The sequence below is a fragment of the Eretmochelys imbricata genome, chromosome 2 (assembly GCF_965152235.1).
Source record: "Eretmochelys imbricata isolate rEreImb1 chromosome 2, rEreImb1.hap1, whole genome shotgun sequence".
NCBI classification, from domain to species: Eukaryota; Metazoa; Chordata; order Testudines; family Cheloniidae; genus Eretmochelys; species Eretmochelys imbricata.
In genome coordinates, this window is record NC_135573.1 from 180471225 (window position 1) to 180491938 (window position 20714).

The window sequence follows — 20714 nt, forward strand, 5'->3', positions numbered from 1 at the left end:
ACTACCTTATTTAAAATTTTATGCAATGGGTTTATTATAACAAAAGATTGTTATTTTGGTGTAGCTCTTGCGGTTCTAAGTAATTAGAGTGGAGTTCCAAATGTACAGGGTTTGCATGGGAATTATTTTTGCAATTTGCTCATAAGTGACAATAACGCAGGCACTGCTAACTATTTTAGAAGTAATTGCCAATTCACACAAAATTACAAACCCCATAAAAATTCTGCCTATTTATAGATCTACAGAAGCAGGGTATGAGGTACATCAACCACTAAAACAGTTTATAAATTAAGTCCTTGTCTTTACAACAGCCAAAAAATTAAAACTAACCACTTAAGAAACTACTACAACATTCACTCACTGGTATGTGAACAGAAAAAAAAGCATGTGTTAGTCAGGTTTGCGGCATGCTTCAAGTCTTGTTACACGGTGCTACTCAAGGGGGGTACTGAAGCAAAGGTGATGACAGAGAAATTTGCTCCTAAGCCAATAAAGACTGGATTCAAACCACTGATGACTTTCAGACCACTTTCTCTAAGGGAGGAGTAACCAGCTGCACTTCTCTCTTTACAGTAACTGCTGGTTGATTTACAAAGCCATCCTAGAAAAATTTCAGAGTAAAATATTCTTGGCAAAAAATCCTAGAATATTGCAAGTAACTGAGTATGAAAATCATCAAAACAAAAGCTCACGTTATTGCTTATTACTATTATGAATTGCAGCAGACAAGGGCTTGTCTTCACAGCAAGTTAGGCTAGTCTGAGTGGAGTAACCAGAGATCCAGGGCCAGCTTATGACATTCTGAGGCCTTAACCTATGTCAAGTGTAAGAGGCCCCATACCATTAAAAAAAATTATTTTCACAAAAAGGACATTGAATATATAAACATGAAAGTTTTATATTTGCATATATACAAAGGCAAAGAATAATAATCTAACTAAAACACGTCTTGCAATATGTCTGTTTGCATTATAAAATAGTTTGAAATTAACATTTTCATCTATGATTTCTTAATTAGTAGATATGAAAACTTTATATCTACAGCAACACAAAAGCAGTTACAATTACACAGATCAGCTTACTTAATGGAAGTAAAGACAGCCTGCAGTATGTCTGTTTTCACATCACAGTAATTTTAACACTGAAATTTAAAACATTTTCTTTAGTGATTTTTGGAAAGTAGAGTAATTGATGATGTCCTCAAATGATAAACTACAGAGTTTGTCACTTTTGATTCACAGAATGCTCAGGGCAGATAGCTTGTCTTGCAGCATTTTCTAGGCAGACATGTCTCTTCGCATTCGCTTCTCTCTCCCGAACAAATTATTCTCGAGTAAACACCTCGGACACACAGAGTGACAGCAAGCTATCTGCGTGAAAGAGAGGAAGAATTTACCAGAAAACAGACTGGTAATCTCTAGACAGGCATTGAGAAAGACTAGCCTATATTCAGGCAAATATAATGACTATTATAGGCTTTAATAGCCTATATATCATATGTGCACACAGTCTGAAATAATTTGCTCACCAAGTAATCAGAATATTTTGGTGTATATATACATACATACACACACACACACACACACACACACACACACACCCCTTCCTTCCTTTTCTCAAAACCCTCTATCTTTTCATCAGCACTCTGATATTTACTGTGAAGGTTCCCGAAACTGAAGGGAGGGAAGCCGCCACAAATTTATCCTTGTCAAGTTCCACTTGACCCCAGCCCATAGGATGATCACCTGCAAACTCAGTCACGTGAAGCCTGGATAGCGCATGAAGCAGAAAGCAGCATGCACACTAAAATATACAATTGTACATATGTACGGATCAAAAGAAGAACGAATCCACTAACACTTAAGAAAATGAAGAAAATCAGGAGTAAAGGCAATATACGACTTAGCATGCTGGACCATAAAGAAAAGATGGCTGCCTTCTGGCTATTACCTGCCAAGGGGGATGCTATACATGACATCACTCCCGGAACAAGTCCCATATGAGTATAAGCTTGGCAGGATTGCTTCACAACACTGCTGTCTCCGACCTCACATTTTACCCAATGTCATCGGCAGTGAGATTATTTATTTATTTAAATAAGTTACGAAGGCATGGTCAGAATTTTACCAGTAGCAACTGGCCAACAAAACGCTGCCTTTTTCCCCCCCCTCAGCCCTGGCCTCCTGCCTATCAATGATAAACAATTAGTGAAGGGTAAGGATATGGTAAGGGTATTTGTGTAGTCAGATGTATATACTTTTGTCATATCTGAATGAAAATGTCTCTGTTTAGAATCTTTTTTCCCCATATCTCCTTTATTTTTATCAACCGATTTTGATAAAATTTGAAATGGAGTCAGTTTTTTCTTTTTTAGAGGCCCCTCATATTGTGAGGCCCTAAACTGTAGTTTAGTTAGTTTATGCCTTAATCTGGCCCTGCAGAGCTCACTATCTTAAGCTAACTTGAGTGAGCACTTGCCTTTACAGAGCAGCAATGTGCCCTATGGGGTGTGATTTCTAAAGCACACCTACATGTTATGCATTAGTTGATCCATATAGACCGGGGTAGTCAACAGGCAGACTGTGGGCCAAATCCAGACTGCCAATTTTGAATGGCCCCTGACATTTTTTTAATTTAATTATCATTGGTTCTTTGTTTTTTCCCCTCAGGACTCTGGACCTTGACAACAAATAATTGATTATTCCTGGTATAGACCCTACTGGTGTGTACTACAGGTTCCCTAGCGTGGGGATAGCTCAGTGGTTTGAGCATTGGCCTGCTAAACCTAGGGTTGTGAGTTCAATCCTTGAGGGGGCCATTTAGGGATCTGGGGCAAAAATTGGGGATTGGTCCTGCTTTGAGCAGGGGGTTGGACTAGATGACCTCCTGAGGTCCCTTCCAACTCTGATATTATACATATGACATTAAAGTACTACTGTTTGAAACAGCATTGAAAGCACACTCGGGAATATTTAGTATGCACCAGCAGGGTCTATACAGACCAATTAATGTCCAACACTTTAGTGCCCTTTAGAAATCACAACCCGTATAGGTCACATTATCTCACCACATAGACAGGCCACACAAATTACAGATTGGCCACACTGAACCTATAGTCGTGCTACCCAGTGACTGGATTAGCAGCTGAGAAGTAGTAACTTGAGCTTCAGCCCACAGCCCCTGATGGATCAACTAGCTCAAGTTTATTAAAGCACCACTTAATTTGAGCTATAGATCTGTGTGTGGAGACAGGAGTTGGGTTAGGGGCAAAACTCAAGTTCTATTTAGAGCTAACATTGCAGTGAAGTTCGTAAACAATCCATAAAAACTGAAGTCTGGCAGGCAAAGCAAGTCTTAATGATAGGCTAAATCACTGAAAATAGCGATGAGACAGGGTTTTTTTGTGTTTTTTCGGGGGGGGTGGTCAAGTTTGTTGTGCATGCAGCACTGTTCTGGTAACTACTGTGCTTGCAATTAAGTATTTTCTACTAGACACGTACTTGTACCCTTCCACTTATAAGGTTTTTAGTACAAGAATAAGTTGCTCAAATTCTTTCTTACTCATTTTGCAACAAACAGGTGGGCTCTGATCGCCAAATCTGAAGCTGTGATCAAAATTTGAGCTGAAGTCAGAATGTTGCTCATTGTATAACATACAATCATGTATACAAGGAAAGTTGAGGAGTTCTGTTCTACCTTTTGGCTTCTCTCTACAAAAGAGCACCACTTCACTTTCTGATGTATAACTACTTTGAATGTTATACCTCTAGTTCACTGGAAGAATCTCAAAATGCGTTGTTCTTTAACAAATATCAGAGATTGCATGGGTTGCAGAAAGATGTTGGTATGCTATATTCTGGGATCCCTTCAGAGTCAATCATATATTTTTTTAAGGTTAGTCAAAATGTACTGCTGTTCTAAATGCCTCAACAGCTTTTTTTTAAATGGGAACATTCAACAGAAATCTTTGCTAAGCTATTTGCCTTGGCTTGCCAGGTCAACGTGAGACTGAACATGTGGAAATAAGATTCTGAAGTTTTAAGGGATCTGATGGGACACCACAAGCTCACCCTATATATGGTAACGTTCTCTGAACTTCCGCTCCTCAGTTACTAAAGCTTTAGGTCCCTGCAGGTCTGGTCTTTCCATTACTGGAGCAGGGCTGAGTAAAAGGTTTCTTGAGTTGAAGCTGCTGGAAAAATAAGTAGGCTGACATCATTTGTGCACCACCCAGTTTTTCTATATACCTTTGTTCTTCACTAGATGGTAGACTTGGGTAGAGAGAGGAGCCAGGGAAAGGCGTGAATAATAGAGTTAGCTAGCCCTGGCCACAAAGCAGAATGGATAAAGACAAAAAATAAAAATAAAAAAAATAATAATGGGATAAATTAGGAAGAGATTACAAGAATACATGATAAAGGAAGACCATTAACATCTGACAACTTTGTCACAGGCTTGGAATCACTGACAATTGTATTTCTGACTGCTTACTTCCTCGTACCACCCCTTTCATTTAGGGATTCTGATTACATCATCAGCCCCTCTCTGGGATGAGAAAAAAGTACAGTAGACCACCCTGCTTCCCCAGCAATTAAAGAGAATCAATACAAGAGTTAGAAGCATGTTTAGTCTGCAAGCTACCAGCTAGTCCACCCATAATATATACTCTCCTGCTCACCACTCAACACCACTTGCCTTCTTCAATACTGCTCATTGGGAAGTCCCTCCGTGAAAGGGAAGCAACATTGTTATTTTAAGTAGAAAACAAAGGATCCAAGAACATGAAAGTATAGTAAAAAGAGAAACTACAACGATGTCAGGAAAGAGGTTATACAGTTAAGATGTGAAATTTCACCCAGAATTTTTTATTCTGGAAGGGGTTTTTTGTTTTCATTAAAATAGAGACAGACCAGTTAAGATGCAATGGTTTTTGCCATGGCTAGCTGATGCTCTGCTACATTAGTGGCTAGAAACAAGGTAATATTCTTTTTATGACTTAAATCTTGAATATTCTAGGTTACACTAAAAATGCTGGCTGGGATTTTCAAATGCATACAGGGCTGGTCTACACTAACACTGTAAATCGATCTCAGTTATGTTAGTTCCATTATGCAAGTTACGCTACTAAGTTGATGTACCTTAGGTCGACTTACAGCGAGCGATGTCTACGCTGCACTGTGTCAACGAGAGACGCCTTCCCATCAACTTAGCGAGTCTTCACCAGACCCACTAAATCGACACCTATGCATCTATCGCAGCGGTGCCAATTTAGCCGGTAGTTTAGACATGGCCTTGGAGTTGTCCTAACTATGCCTCTATTTTAGTCAGTGGTAAAACTCCCATTGCCTTCAATGGGATCAGTTAGTTCAGCTCTGAGCACTACTGAGAATTCCAGCCGTTATTTCCCTACTTTACGAAATAGTTTCATACACCTTGGAATTTTATTCAGTATTGCAGCCTTTCATGAAAGCCAGTCTCAGTCCAATTTCTAGTAAAACTTAGAACATTTGTTATAGCCTGTTAAAGTTCCTTCCCCACTCTGAACTCTAGGGTACAGATGTGGGGACCTGCATGAAAGACCCCCTAAGCTTATTCTTACCAGTTAAGGTTAAAAACTTCCCCAAGGTACAAACTTTGCCTTGTCCTTGAACGGTATGCTGCCACCACCAAGCGTGTTAAACAAAGAACAGGGAAAGAGCCCACTTGGAGACGTCTTCCCCCAAAATATCCCCCCAAGCCCTACACCCCCTTTCCTGGGGAAGGCTTGATAAGAATCCTCACCAATTTGTACAGGTGAACACAGACCCAAACCCTTGGATTTTAAGAACAATGAAAAAGCAATCAGGTTCTTCAAAGAAGAATTTTAATTAAAGAAAAAGTAAAGAATCACCTCTGTAAAATCAGGATGGTAAATACCTTACACGGTAATCAGATTCAAAACAGAGAATCCCTCTAGGCAAAACCTTAAGTTACAAAAAAGACAAAAAAACAGGAACATACATTCCATCCAGCGCAGCTTATTTTACCAGCCATTAACAAAAAGAAAATTTAACGCATTTCTAGCTAGATTACTTACTAACTTAACAGGAGTTGTAAGGCTGCATTCCTGATCTGTTCTCGGCAAAAGCATCACACAGACAGACCTACCAACACTTTGTTTCCCCCCTCCCCCCCCTCAAGATGTGAAAGTATCTTGTCCTCTCATTGGTCATTTTGGGTCAGGTGCCAGCTAGGTTACCTTAGATTCTTAACCCTTTAGGGGTGAAAGGATTTTGCCTCTGGCCAGGAGGGATTTTATAGTACTGTATATAGAAAGGTGGTTACCCTTCCCTTTATATTTATGACATGGCCACTCACTGTTTACTATCGGATTAGTGCTATTGACTTTTTTTTTTTTTTTTTAAAATGACTGACATTGTAAACTCAATGTCAGACTTCAGAAAGATTCAGTTTTGCATACAGAAGGGAGTACAACTTAAGTTTGACAAAACAGGAGTCATTATTGAGATTTTTGAAATTGTGTTCTAAGACTTTCCAATGGTCTTCAAATACCTCAATCATAGTAAACGAGGGGTTCTCTAACTGGGGATTGGAACCCCTCAGGGGGTCTCAAGCTGTCAGCCTCCACCTCAAACCCTGCTTTGCCTCCAGCATTTATAATGGTGTTAAATATATTAAAAGGTGTTTTTAACTTATAAGTGTGGGGGGCCGGGGGGGGGGGGGGTCACACTCAGAGGCTTGTTATGTGAAAGCGGACACTGGTACAAATGTTTGAGAACTACTGTAGTAAACCAAGAGAACTTAGATCACTTTAACTTAAAGAAAGTTAATCCTTAATATAACTTAATCCTCCTTGGGAGATTATTACTGAATGAAAGCATCTTAGGGGAGAAAGGGAGAAGAGAGTTTACATGCTTTAATTTATGCTCACTGACTTTAACAGATTCATCTTAACTTTGAGTGCTCATGTAGACATGCCCTTAGAAATTTCAAGTGGAGAATATACCACATCTACTGGTAAGTAGTTCCAATGAGTACACTGTTGCGTGTGTATATAAATTCACATTTGAATGTCAGCTTCAACTTCCAGTCTTTGAATTTTTGTTTTGCCTTAATCTGCTATATTACAGCTCTCTCCTACTATATCTTCTCCTTGGGTAGGTCCTTATAGCTTAATCAAGTAATTTTTAAAATTTCCCTTCAAAAAGTTAAACTGATTGCACACTTTAAGTCTCAATGTGAAGTCATTTTTATGACTTCTCTGAACTCTCCCCAATTTTTCAACATTCTTGTGGCAGCATGGATACAAGAACTGGACACAATACTTCAGTAGGGTTCCCACCAGTGGTGCAGTATACAGCAGTAATATAACCTCCATACCCATACCTTAGTTTATACATCACATAAGGCCTTTTGGCTACAGTATCACATAGGGAACATATGTTCTGTTGGTTAATCTCCATCACTCCTAAGACCTTCATATGAGTCACTGCTTTCTATAGTTCTCTGTCCTGTAAGCATGGCCTATATTCTTTATGCTCAAATATAAGACCTTGAATTTGACCATAATAAAACACATTTGATTGCATCCACCTTATAAAGTGAAGCAGATCACTAAGGCCTGGTCTACACTGGGGGGGGGGGGAGGGGGGAGGGAGGGAGGGAATCGATCTAAGTAATACAACTTCAGCTACGTGAATAATGTAGCTGAAGTTGATGTACTTAGACCTACTCACCGCAGTGTTTTCACTGCGGTTGGTTGACTGCTACCAGTCCCCGTCAACTCTGCCTGCGCCTCTCGCATCAGCGGAGTACAGGAGTCGACGGGAGAGCGCTCAGGGTCAATTTATCGCGTCTACACTAGACGCGATAAATCGACCCCCACTGGAGTGATCGATTGCTACCTGCCGATCCGGCGGGTAGTACAGACATACCTTAAGTGACGTATCATTAACCCTACTCCAATGTGTCATCTGCCAACTATTAGCAAATATACATTTTTTTAACCATTTCATTCGTATTAAATAGTGTTGGGCCAAAGAACTGAATCCCGCAAATTCCACGAGAAATTCATTTAATGATTCCCCACTAAAAGTTATTGTTTGAGATCAGTAACCAGTTTAATTCATTGACTATATGCTATACTGATTTTGTATGACATTACTTGCTGTACAGTTAGTCTTAAAATTCTAATATATGAATGACATTAAAATTGCTTTTTCAGTTCCAAGTAGTACTAGAAAATTGGCTAGGAGCTACTCATCCCCATAAAAAGGGTGTTTTGTTTTTGCAAGCACTGGCATTTAAGCTTCTATAATCAAAATATAAAATAAATTAGGGTTTGATTTTTTAAAAAGGTATAAATTAGGTAGTCCCACTACAAATAGTGACTAATTTGAACCACACTGTCCAGTCTAGAATGATTGGAAATACAGGTTCAAAAACATTTAAATTCCTCCTGTCCATTGCAGTATTTAACGTTTAACTTATTAGCTTTTATTTCACAGTGGCCACCATTTTGTAATACTAACCCACTGGAGATAAAAGTTTATTATGAATGCTACAGAGCAAAGTTACACTCATTTTCCACAATATGTGCAATTTTATCAAAGCACACCACCACATTTTGAACAGAGAACTGTATTTAGACCTAGCTGAATTTTAGTTAGATTGTTTTTTAGTAAAATGTTTTAAAATTATAGGGATGGTAGGAACAGCTCACTTACATAAATCTCTTTTCTCAATGCTGTAAAGCAGATAATGTTGCTTAGTGCATTTCATAGTTTTGGTATGGTGTGTATTTGGTGCTATTACGAAGCAATACAAATCCACCGAATACACTTTCTGCTAACGTGTCTTTAAAATCAGCTGTATGTATTCCATTTTTGGCAGGTGTCACTATATTTTCTTAGTTTTTTGTGGATAATTTTTCCATTAGACAATGTTTTTACATGAGAGATTCCCCATCAATATAAAACTGGTACTTATAAGCCACAGGAAAAAAAAATTATATCAGCCTGTCAGACTGTATAAAAAATTATGTATTTCGTGTCTTTTCATCCTTACACAACTCACCGTACATGTATGCACACAGTACCTGCAGCTGTATGGAAATGCCTGATGTCCTGAATAATGGCTCTGACGCAGCTGCAGCACACAGCAGGTAGTTTTACACAGGAATGAAGCTGCACGCATAGGTAAAAGTTCAGTAGGAGATGCTACATTAATTTTTTGGTATAGGTTTTAAAGTAGATGAGAAGCAGAAGAGACTGAATAGGTACCAAAAGATAGGATAGAACAAGCCACCTCACACAGGTGGTAAATGGTGCTATGGTAAGCAAATCAAGCCATTATAGGGGACAGCAGGGTAAGACTGCAAGACCCTTTCCATTCCAAGACTTATTCTGGAACCTCTCCACAGAGATTCATTCATGTTCACAAATACATTTTAAAAGACACAGAAATACATATGTTGATGTCACTGTATTGGTAAATTTGAGTAAGATAATTTGGACTTAAATAATGTGACTACAAACAACAAAGGATCAGGCAGTGCCACATTTTAGAGTTTCCCCCATACATAGTTCCATACAGAACACAGGGACTTGTAAACAGTCTTGCAGCATTTTAGATTAACATTCTATAAAAATATATAAAAAGGGCAAGAACAATCTAAACCTTCATTTAGTGATCTTTGTTCTTAAATTAACAGTTTCAGAGAAATCACTTCGGCTGGAGCCAGGATTCCATGAACAGTTTTCTGGAACAACACAACAGCAGGGAAGCCTACGGCAGATGAACTTTGCTTTTGCCTATGGGCAGCCACATTGCCAACATCAAGGTTCTGACATTCAGTGCACACTGAACAGTTCTATCAACCTCTTCCAGAGCACAAAACTTAACTTAAAATTCAAAGCAAGGCTGCTGTTAGACACTTGGAAGTCACTGTAACCATAAATACCATTTAAATAATTCAGAGAATCCATGAAGCGGTGAGGGTTGGTTAGCGAAACCTCTTTAGCAGCCATTAGGATAGCGTTTTAAAAACGGATATTGCTCTCTGCATAGTAAAGATTGAAACAGGACTTTCATTTTACAGACCAATTTTGACATATACCTTTGCCAAACTAACCAATCTGTCTGAAGTTTTGCAGATGTAATCTTAGGCTGGAATAGAATATTTTATGTAACATCTGAGGCAAACCAGACAAGGCTTTTCCATACAGAAAACTTCAGTCTTCCAAAGAAGAAGGGAAACTGAAGCCTTAGGTGATTTCTCTTTACTTTATCCTTGGCTCAAGTGCCATGTTTCAATGGCATATGAACACTATTTGTCTAGTGCACAAAAAAGGTGTCAACCTTTAGTTTTAGGCAATGCTAACCTGTAAGCAAGTAAACTTAAAAAAAAAACCAAAACTTACCTGTGAAGTATTTCAGGTTTTAAACTGGATATGGGATAATCACTAGCTTAGCATTCTGCATTATCTATATAGAAAAATCCCTTAGTAAGCATTGTCCCTACGATCCACTCTTGGCTTTTCACCAGCAGTAATGCAGAGAGAATAAATTCAATAAAAGCTTATCTATGGGAGCTGGAAAAGAGAAGGGAAGGGCCAAATGGAAAAAGAGTAAATCAATACAAAAAAGGGTAAAAATACAGAAGGAGGGGCCCTTCCCAGAGGTTTAAGAGCTTATCTGATCTGGGACAACTGCTGCCTGAGTTGAAGGAATTAGGAACCTAAAAAGAGTAAGCAGCAGAGTTCAAACTTCCTTTTCCCTGTGCAAATGGTAGTATTGAATGCAGATACTTTAATTGCCTGCACAGAGTGAATTAGAGAGAACAACAGCGACAAGAGATGTGGTCACAAAGTCCTCCTCAATTCTAGGGCACCCTTCCTATGTCTCCTGGTTACAGGGATGTAAAAATATAAAAAAAAAGACTAGAATTTACAATAACTTTACAGTCTTTCCTGTACATTCAGTCATTCCAAAAGAATGCAGAAAGATTCAAGATGGCTGTATCTGAATTTACAATTTGTAAATCAAATGAAATTATAAGTCATAGATGGAGGTCCATATTGTCCACTCAACACTACTACTGTCTGACAGCTGTGAAAACCTGAAGAAATACAGTGGTCCATGAATACTATGTCCTTTCGGTTATTCGTGTCATTAAAGAGGAAGCAGCAGTAAAACCTAGACTTTGTAAACATGGGAAAGTTAGACAGTCTCTTGCTATAATTATACAGATATAACAGAATGTATCCAGGCTACTTTGCCATGCTTTGGCTACTTCCCTTGTGAATCACAGCATTCACACAGCACTGGACTCTTTCAAAATAAGTGCATAGCATTCTGGGCAAGTATCCCAAAATGTAATATTCTGGTGCTAGGCTCAATGCATTATGAGTTTATTGTTGTGGATTGTGGAATACCTACTGGAATTCTGGGACTTGGGGGTCAAAATCCCATGGATATATGGGATATAGGTATATATGTATGTTAGCCAGCACCATTTTCAAGGGAGTGCTGCCAATCCAAGGTGACCAGCAGTGACTGCAGAACTTCAGGATGTGGAAGGTCACTTTCCTGGAAATCTGCAGACCTCACCCTGGAGCTGCAGTATGGCCCATCATGAGACACCCCCTCAAAGTGGAGAAGCATGTGGATGCTGCCATCTGGTAGCTTACTACCCTGCATGGCTACCACCAGTAGCTGTTTAGTTTGGTGTTGGTAGATCAACTGTTGGGGCTGTTACCCCAGATCCTCAAACTCAGTTACTGACTTCTTTGAACACCTGTTTTCCCCAAATTGTATAGGGGCAATTGTTTGTCACCATCCGCTGCAGGTCTGAGCTAGCCAAAACAAACAAGTATTCCTCCATTTTCATGCAAGTCCTGGTTGATCAGGTTCACTAAAACTAACGTGCACTGGTTTGGTAAGGTGCACGATGCCAGGATCATTCCATTTTGTGCAACAACAAAAAAAATGTTACTTTTGTTCACAAAACTAACCATAGACAATGGTGTGGTTCCAGCTGTTATTCTGGAAGGCCCAGGTTACCATCTGCTTCCTAGCATATTAAAACTTACTTGAAGCTTGGATAAAAGATGGGAGCTGTTTAACTATACCTTGTGTAGTTGCGGCAGGTATATTTGCAAAACAAAGAAAAGTGGAGTTGTCTCCTGACAAGACTGGAGGCTTCCGAGAGATCTTCCTGGTGCTATTAGCACTTGCTGTGTTTTGCAAGACATCAGAATGCAAAGGAGAGAACCTCAGCACTGGGTGGGAACTGGAGGTGAAGAGACCCTGGAGCACTGACAGCCAGAAATAGGGACATTTAATAGAGGCACCATAGGACAGGAAACCAGAGGTAGGAAAGCATTTTGCCTGTACTAAGAGCACGATATAGGACAGGGAAATGAATATACTGTAACAAATGAAATGAATTTAGATGAATACAACATAATACACATGCTTGGTGAGTTGAATTTTTTTTAGGAATGTGTTAGAGCTGTAACAATGAAATTTTTCAACCATGTGCAGTTGTAAATAATGTATTTGACAAGCTAGTGCAAACTTAAAAACTAAAATGGTGAAGAAATACCCAAAGTATAGCATGAACAAGCTTGTGCAAATGGGGGGCACAAAAACATGCAGGCGGGAATGTAGCTGTTCTTGTCTTGGGGGTGAAATGGCATGGGAACTGTCTGTCCCTTGCAGTTAGGGGAGAGAAAGGGGGTTCCCAGTATCCTATGGTCTCAAGAGGCTGCAGGACAGAGTTAGGTTGGGGTGTTAGACATAAGCACTATTCTTTCTACATTACGTCAAACATCCTTTCCTGCATATGCTATTCTCTGTCCAATCAGTCCTTACACTCCCTTAACTTCTCAGCATGTTCCCGGTCTTCTCTCATTCTTGCCTAGAGGGCCCCAATCAGGATTTGGCCTTGTCGTGCTAGATACTCCACAGACTTAGACATGAAAACTCATCCCTTTAAAAAAAAAAAGCATGGAGTCCAAGCACTTTCTACACCAAGGGTTAGGCTGACTTAACTACATTGCTCAGGGGGCTGTGGACTTTTCACCCCCCTCAGCAACGTAGCTGTATCGACTGAACTTTAGTGTAGGCCTGGTCTAAGACATGCAACAGACAATTGACAGTGCTCTAAACTGGTTGTTACACACAGAGTAGCACTACTTATCTTGGTATACAATTATGCTAAGGTTAAATGATCCCACAGAAAATCATTTGGAATGTTGTGGAAAAAGGTTTTAGGCAAAATGTTTTCCTCTCAGCTACATTAAACTGACATTATAAAATACATCAATAAGCCTTTTGACTTCTCTAGAATAACCCTTCCAAAAATATACTCGCCATAAATCTGAATCCTAATGCTATGTGGCCTCCTTTAAACGTACATTTTAAGTCAACGTAAACTACATGCGACTCTGAATGGAGAGTTTCATGCGCACCTATAGTATTGACTTTAGTTACACGTTAAGCTTGATTTTCTCTTACCTTAGAAACCATTGCTACTGGACAGAAAGAAAAGAAAATGGTTCCTCTATTTGGAACTAAACAAGTTGCATCTAAATTGCTTCAGATGTGGTTCAGGTAATAAAGTAAGAATGATTTACAGATGTAAGAAAGTAAATTGGTCATTTTTAAAAATCCTGCTGAATGACACTTATTAGCCAGAGACAGATTAAGTAGAATAGGAGTCTTTCACTAGCAAGGTCACAGGGCAACACTCTGATGAGAAGCCTACCCACAATATAACAATCTGCTAGGGAGAGCTGCAGTTTCTACCGCAGTGCTAAATTAATATCTTGCTTGCGAGTGCTGTGTTTCAATCAAACAGCTGGCTATTAGGTGTGATAAATTTGAGAAATACCTAGCCACACCCACACTCCCAATCCTTTTAACTGCTGGAAGACAAAGAGGAGCTCTTTCCTTCAGAGTCACCTGACTGCTATAATTTCCTCCCCAGCCTTTATTTTAGAATGTAAATAAGGGCATGGTTACACTTGCAGATGTAGAGCGCTTTGAGTTAAACCAGCCTTCGTAGAGCGCAGTCGGGAAAGCACTGCAGTCTGTCCACACGGACAGCTTCAAGAGTACTGGTGTGGCCACATTTGCAGCACTTGCAACGGCACCGGGAGCAGTGCATTATGGGCAGCTATCCCAGCATGCAAGTGGCTGCAATGTGCTTTTCAAATGGGGGGGTGGGGTGGAGTGTGACAGGGAGTGTGTTGTATGTATGTGGGGGGAGAGGGTGAGTTTTTGGGGGGCTCAGAGCATGTCAGCATGCTGTCTTGTAAGTTCAGATAGCAGCAGACCCCCCTTCCTCCCCCCCAGCCTCTTGCTCTCTCACACACAGCATTCCACACGAATGGTTGCTTTATCTCGGAGCAGATAAGCAGCCGGCTGTCAGAAACGGAGCTTTCAAAGGGCATTTCCGCATTCCTACAGCCAATTCCAAACAATGTCAAGAGTGACCACTTGACTTAAAGGGGATTATGGGACGTTTCTGGAGGCTGATCAGAGCGCAGTAAAGCAACACCTCGTCCACACTGGCGCCGTGGTGCTCCAGCAAGGGCGCAGCAAACGTTACTCCACTCGGCGAGGTGGAATACCAGCAGCGCTGTAGCCGCGGAGTCAGAGCGCTCTATGTGCCTTGCCAGTGTGGACGGGTAGTGAGCTAGTGTGCCCGGGGCTCCTTTATTGCGTTGTAACTCGCAAGTGTAGCCAAGCCCTAACACCCTATCACCATCATTGCCTGCCTCTATGTGTAAAAGCTTTCCTAAACAGCAGTATGTAATTAACATGCTTATTGATTGACCAATCTTGCTAAATGCACACTATTTAAAAGAGTGTTCTATCAGAAATTGTCAAGAGTAGTCAATTTAAGATTTAAATTCAGTGTCCCTTTAAATCCAGTCTTTCCATTACCATTAGCACTGAAGTTCAGCTCCTGTATGACACTCCTTCTATAGTCCCAGTCACAATACCGGGCTGACTGCATTTCCAGAAAATACATGTGGAGACACACTTTGGAGTTTTTGTTTAAGAAAAAACCATCCGTCTATTTTGCTGCTGCAAAAAGCTTTACCAAAGTAGGGTAACATCATGCCAAATTTGCCCTTAGTCATACAAATGCTACGATACTGAAGTAAATGAATTTGTACAAATAAAAATGAGGACACAGTTTCGCTTTTTCTTCAAGTCACTAATCTTTTTTGTACTGGTCAGACTTAAACTATGAATTTCATATACACTTATTCTTGTGAGGACCAATTTATTTGTCTTGCATACCATGGGGTTCTATTCCCATACTGGTCTGTAATGAGCGAACCTTTGGAACAGTTGCAGATTCTATTCTGGATTTTCCATATTTCCCAAGAGAACTCACCGTGGCCATCTTTAATGGCATGAACAGGAACAAATAGGGAATATTAAAGACCCACAACCCACAGTAAGGAAAAAGCAGAAGTACTGCTGGTTTTGCATAAGGAAAAAACAAACAAAACACTTGTCTACACTACATGCCTAAATGCTATTGTGTAGCAAGTGTTTCCATATGAAAACTATAATTGTATTACCGGTTTATTAAGAGCCGAAAGAGCTGCTGTCTGTTACTGCTGACAGACCTGTGAGAATTCTAATTGACAAGCCAATGAATTATTCACTGAGAAATGCTCAAGGAACTATTTTAATCAAGTTCAATCTAGCAGTTTATGTCAGTTACATGAAACTATGGGATACTCAGACTAGTTATCTCCCTCAAATTAAATAGTTTAAGTGGTTTATCCTATAGTTATCATTTAGTGTTGTGACCTCTTGAGAGCTTACAAGACAAGCAGGAATCAGGCCAAGTCAATACTTGGGTGGGACAACTTTAAGAGCCAGAGGAAGAGGTTCAGTAGATGACATTTCCTCTGAAGTTGACAAGAAACCAGTGACCATCTTGGCCTTGGGGGTATGGGGATACTGGGAGGCTGAGTCAATCATAAGAGACTGGTAGAGGTCTTGAATCATTGAAATCATTAATAATTCAAGAGAAAGAAGGTTAACTCATATCCAGCCCACTTTCCAGTTAAGGTAACTGCTCTATCCTCATAAAATTCCTCCTTTTGGTTTCAAAAGATTACTATAGCTAATCATCTTGATTTCCTATGTAGTGTTGCGCATTACTATTGAAATGGTATTTTACTCCCAAGATAGCTGAATGACTGCATGCAGTTAATTACATTGGTAAGGCACTTTGGGATTTTAAGAATTAGAATCACTCTACAAATGGAAGATTCTGAAGTCTGTTTACCAGAACTCACATTCTTTTTAACTTTTCAAGGAGTTAAATATTGACAAACATGGTCTTGCGACAAGTTATAGATTACTTCCTATTGCAAAACATGACAGAAATGGCAAAACTTTGCTCTTACAGTATTATTTCCTATTTAAGAAAAGTTGACAACTATCACTAAGGTCCTATCTACACAAACTGGAAAGTTGCTTGTTCAGAATATTGTTCTTGCTAGCAGGATGCTAACATGGGTTTCATGGCAAGTACAAACAGGTATAAAAAGGCTTCTAATAGTTTTAGAACTATGTGCGACAAGGTGGAAGACTGAGCTCTCAGTTCCTAATGGAAAGGGGGGAGGAGGGAGAGTGGAATCTTTAGAGACATATTTATCCGGTTTCAGTTACTTGTGTTCAACAGGTGTTAACTAGAAAAGACCACCTTTTAAAGAGTTAAAATAATAATTTTTCATCCCTAATGGGGTCTACTTGCATGATCACTGATTCACTATTCCTACAGTTCTCCAATCATCTGAAGAGTCTTTCAAGATAGAGTAGAAAGGACCTGAATTTTTAATATCAATAGTAAGACCTTTAAGTCTCCAACAGATCACAGAGACGAAAAAATAATGAACTCATCTCATTAGAAAGCTTTAATGCCCTTTTTTGACCAAGGGAGAGTGGATCTCTGCACAACCCTCACCCACCAACTCCCCAAAGTTTGGTCTGTCCATCTTTTCCCCAGCCCACATTAACTGTTTGGGGCTCCTATCCCCTTGTACATGTCTCCTATTGCTAGTCTTTGTATTCCTGCTCTCTTTGACCTGCTGCAGCATCTTTGTTTCAGCAACAGTGGAGTAGGGCTTCCAAGCCAATACTTTTCCCTCAGACTGTCTGAAGCTGCTCTCACTCGCCAGAGCCAAGGCAAGGGTGGTCAGCAGACTCTCCTCTCCACTAAAAATTATGTTGCTATAAGTCAATGAAGGAGGCAGACTTTGAAACCTTGGACTCCCAACACAGGGATCAGATCATATCAGCTAAAAAGTTCTACTTAAATTGAAAAATACACAAGCGTTAAACTGGTAACATTCTTAATTCTCAAACAAAAGCACCAAGAAAAAATATTTATGCAATAAGAAATTGCTTGTATTCCACATACTATTCACAATATGCACAGCTGCAATTTATAAAATACTGAAAAGCAGACATTTTATTACATTGTTTTACCTCCTGATAAGCTCTGAGAAACAGATGTGCTGGGAATTCTATTCTGAAAGGTGAACCAAAATTGTTAGAGCAATTGCTGAATCAGTTAGACAAGTCACAGCTACATTCTACAAATGCATATAGTACTCACACAGTCAGTTTTAAGTTCAGTGTAGAAAATGGAAAAAAACTTATTTTAAATAGCTTATTGTAACAACCTAGTCATTGTAAATAAAATTCCATTTCTTTGTAATTTAGTGTACCTTGTACTGCATTTCGTTGAATATTCAAACTATCAAATTTAGCCACCAAAGTAGCAGTTTCTGACTTACCCAGCAGTAGTCAAAGCACATGCTCACAAGGTTTTATATGTCAAGCCAAGTTTTGTTTACATGAAAGGTCTGGGCCAATTTTTTGTACGGTTATGTAGATAACTGGATACAATAAGAGAATACACAAATTTAAACTAACTGCCAGGAACACATGGGTTTAGAAACTATTGTGTATGTTGCTACAGTAATCAATTCTTTCCAGTGGTTCTTAACTTGGACTGACTTGAGAAGGAGGAGGAAGAGAACAACATTATGTTCTGCTCTTTCAGAGGATGGATAACTTAAGTCTTTCCCACCTAATTAATATGATAATTTGATCTGAACTGAAAGAGTTTGACTATCTTTTATTCATGTCAGACCAACATCCTTGCAGGTGTGGCAAATTTAAAAACTGACCCAACTGTCTCAACGTGCCAGAAGGCAAGTGTGAGAAAAGTCTTTAGAATAATTGTGCTCAGATATGCTGTGGAGGAATTATAAATGTATCAGAATATTATGGCTCTGCATAACTAAATTTTGTACATATTTTATGGAATCCTCCTTTGGTTGATATGAATCTCAGAAAACATGTTTGACAAAATTACCAATTGAATGGCAGAATCTACCTATATAGTAAATTATGACCAAGGTTAGGGTGGGACAAGGAGTTGCACTTAAGCCTTCAAGATCATACACTCAATAACCAAAGGTGTAGTTCACAGAAGGGAGAAAACCACTAATCTAAAAGTTCTAAAGAAGATGTTTATAAAGGCAGAACATCCACCCTGCAGGATTTTGCCTAATTTCAAAAGGCCAAGCAGGATATAGACAACTGAATAGAAGTCACAAGGGAAAACTTCTATTTACAAAAACTTCTCCTGCACAAGGCTAAACAGATGTTTTATGAGAGATGAAGACATCCCTCCTCGCCAAGGCAGAATACCCTGACAAGGACAGAATACTTAGGAGCGAACTACAAATAAAAAGTTGCTTTTGCCTTTTAGATATTCCATTTTCCACTCCAATGTTTGTGTCTCTGCCTTTTAACATCAGCAGGTCCTCACTTTCCAAAGACAACTTAAAAATCATAACCAAACATTTTAAGAAATGAGCAACTGCATAAATTAGGAACAAAGCTTTTATTATATATACTTTAACATGAATGTTGCCTTACACCATTTAGTGAAAATATTTAAGAAAGTTACTAGATAATGTTTACAAGTATGTGACAGATTTCAGAGTATCCTTCGATATGAACTAGACAGCTAGCTCCTGGGAGTTTAAGTGACAATGCCAACATGAAATACAATCTGATAATATTTATTAAGGCAGCAATATCAGAGACATAACCAGAAACAGAAACAAGAGCACTCTCTCTCTACATCTTATTAGTTATGAAACAGCGTGAGACGTACATGCACTTGAAAGTTAAGTTGACAAATTCATCACCCCTTCCCAGAGCACAGTAATTAAGCTAACTGAACTCCCAGGGCAAATGGAGCTATGTTAACAGAAGAATTTTTCTATCAACCTAGCTGTCACTGTTTGGGGAGGTGGATTACTTACATCGATGGAAACCCCCCTTCCATTGCTGGAGAAAATGGAAGCTATACTATGGCGCTACAGCAGCAGCACCGTAGTTGTTTCCACAGTAGTGCCTATAGTGCAGTGATGTCCTCAGACTCTGATCCTGCAAGCTGAGCCACATGGGTGGAATTTTGCACCTGTGAGAAGTCTCAGTGGGGATCTGTACAGGAGCAAGGGTCTATTTGCACAGATCAGGGACTAAGCCGGGGGGCAGGGGGGGAGAATAGTTTTACTAAAGAGCATCTGTGGAAATACCACAGACTCTGCATTTCTGGCTGTGACACTGATTTTCCAGTCTGGATACATGTAAGCAACCAGACAATATGGATGCTTTGTTGCTTCATATTTATATTCATAAGGAATTTTAGTTTAGTAACTGTACACAGAATCAAGAGAAAATAGAAGCTATTATATTCCACTGCAATTTTACTTTAATGGTAGATTATAAATCCTAGGACAGAATTTAAGTTGAATCACAAGTATTGCCGCAGTTAAAAGTCCATCAAACAAAACATCTGAATTAGAAGGAATATGCCTGAAGATTCAGTTTAAGAAAGGTGAATGGGTGTATAAAAAAAAATAAAATCTTATGGCAAGTCTGCACTTAAAATACTACAGCTGTGCTGCTGCAGTTCTTCAGTGTAGACACTCACTACAGAGATGGCAGAGGTTCTCCTGTTGCTGTACTTAATCCATCTCAGAGATGCAGTACCTAGTGCAGTCTACATTGGGAGTTAGGGCAGCATAGCTGTGTTGTCTCAGGCTTGTGGATTTTTCCACACCCTGAAAGATGTAGCTATGCTGATGTAAGTTTTCAGTATAGACCAGACCTTATTTTATTATAGATAGAATTAGTGAAGTGTTCAGTGTAGTATGTGAGTTTACTGGGAAATTGACTTTTTATAGCTGGTATGCCATAAACAAATATTGTGCATGAAAGAAGGCTAGCACTATTCCCAAACTATTCTAGAAACTTTAAAAATTGCAGGAGAGGGGAAAAGAATGAAAAACTGCATTAATTCTAGCATGCCAACTTAATGTAGCATTGGCATCACTGTGTACAGTATTTCCACCTTTCTGTTGGAGCTACGACTTCATAACTTTCCTTTTCTGTGCTACTGAGAGGTCTCAAGCTCATGACCGGGGGAGTGCTAAGAGCTCAAACTTTTACAATCACATGCCAATTAGAGGATCTCTATAGTAATTTCAGTTTACTGAGTTGAGAGCTCTGCAGAATTTCTTTTTTTTTTTTTTTTTAAATTTTATAGTATAGCTCCAGAAATTCTGGTTGCCTATAGCTACCAAATC

General features: G+C 39.3%; 1 protein-coding gene and 1 long non-coding RNA gene across 3 annotated transcripts in view; one reads left to right on the plus strand and one right to left on the minus strand.

Annotated features, from left to right (window-relative positions):
* Positions 1 to 18439, plus strand: part of LOC144261454 (uncharacterized) — a 67031-nt gene extending 48592 nt beyond the window's left edge. Inside the window, exons 2-4 of the long non-coding RNA XR_013345275.1 lie at positions 3997 to 4080; positions 6944 to 7017; positions 9713 to 18439. This is a non-coding gene — a long non-coding RNA (uncharacterized LOC144261454). The remainder of the gene's footprint in view (positions 1 to 3996; positions 4081 to 6943; positions 7018 to 9712) is intronic.
* Positions 1 to 20714, minus strand: part of SEPTIN7 (septin 7) — a 109974-nt gene that overhangs the window by 53083 nt on the left and 36177 nt on the right. The gene's annotated exons all lie outside the window — the stretch shown is intronic.